Here is a 1,573-nt window from a genome sequence, read left to right as displayed (position 1 = left end):
CCCCCAGCCCTCCATTTTGCTACCAAGGCCACTACCCAGGCCTCCAATCATGTTCACCCCAGGACTCTTCCCTCCTTCCATTGGAGGCCATGTGGGGGCGACTGCAGCTTCCACCACCTGTTAACCATGGGCTGCTTTTCCCTGTAAACGTACCCATACTGGAGGCAGGGGCAGACTGCAGACTTTAACCAAATATGCCCTCTCTCTCTTTCTGGTTTCAGAAGAGCAGGAAGGAGAACTGAAATACCAAGAGGTAGTAAAGAGGAAGAGTAAAGGAAACTGTATCAGATAAGATCTCTTTCATTTTTAGCGAGAAGTTGAGCACTTTTCCTCACAATAAGCCCTTATTGCTAAACTGTCAAACTATTTGGTGATTCTTATCTTATAATGCTCTTAAATTTCCTCTCTCTGAAGAAAATATATAATTGCCTGGAGTTGGTGTGGAATATGACAAATAAAACAGGTAGCTCCTACGTGGAGAAATATTATAGCAGTATAGTCAACGTTATTACACAGAAGACAACACTTATTTTAAGTAGTAAAGAAACAAATTAAATCTTATTTTTCAGATTGTACCACATGATGAAAGGCCTGTTTGCTGTGTAACAGCTTATAGCATATAGTGTAATGGTAGATGTCAATGTGTTCTTTAATTATAAAGCAGATCTAGGTTCTATATTAATACAGTCTAGGAGATATGTTGGGTTTTATACCCCAAGCAAACACAATTGTTATAGAAGTGGGGGGTTTTTTTGTATTGGAATATTTTGACACAAATACATGAACCATTTTTATCACATTTACACACCCTGTAAGAGGAAGAGACAAAGAAATCCAGAGATCAATATTTTTCCTCAGCTTGTCTGACTGAACACAAAAGTTGTTTTTAAATTAGAGTTCGGCATTTACAGGAGGACACCAGCCCAGATAAGTAAATTGTCTTTAACTGTTTCAAAGGGAAAAGATTCAAGAAAAAGAGGATCCAGATCCAGAAATGCATGTTTCCTTCAATTAACCGAGGCTCTCAAAACAACTGATTGAAGGTCCCATAGAGTCTAAAGGTAGATGTCCATGTGTTGTTTGATTATAGATCAGGTCTAGCTTCTATATTAATACTGTGAAAGTATCAAAGCCTCAGTCCACAGAGAAATGCACACAGCCTGTATTCAGAAACTGAGCCTTAAAACCAGCCGTCAGGACTTCTGCAACTTTGTGATGTCACAACAAAACAGTCACTGCCCTCAGCCATGCCCCAGGCCCCGCCCACCCGGACCCACCATCCAACCTTGCAGGATTTAGTTTCTCTGAGTGTAATCTTTACTGTAGTTTTATTGGGTCACTTTTCGTTCTTAAAACCACAAATATATCTTCTCATGAATCAACACTTCAAATAGCGTCAAATATGAACTTTTACATCAACAGTGGTTGTAGCCAACAGACAGCTGATGTCTATGTGGTTGCTGACTGTCACTGATATCATTTAACTACCACAGGAACCATGTACTTGTGTATACACTCGTCTGGTTTAGGACAGCCCCTTCACCAACTTAATCAGCTGCAGTGAACAGCCCAA

The sequence above is a fragment of the Seriola lalandi genome, unplaced genomic scaffold (assembly GCF_002814215.2).
Source record: "Seriola lalandi dorsalis isolate HSWRI2012SDOR001 ecotype SW California unplaced genomic scaffold, Sedor1 jcf7180002054981, whole genome shotgun sequence".
In the NCBI taxonomy this organism is placed as follows: Eukaryota; Metazoa; Chordata; class Actinopteri; order Carangiformes; family Carangidae; genus Seriola; species Seriola lalandi.
The sequence above is the reverse complement of the archived record's forward strand: the minus strand, read 5'-3'. Positions refer to the sequence as shown.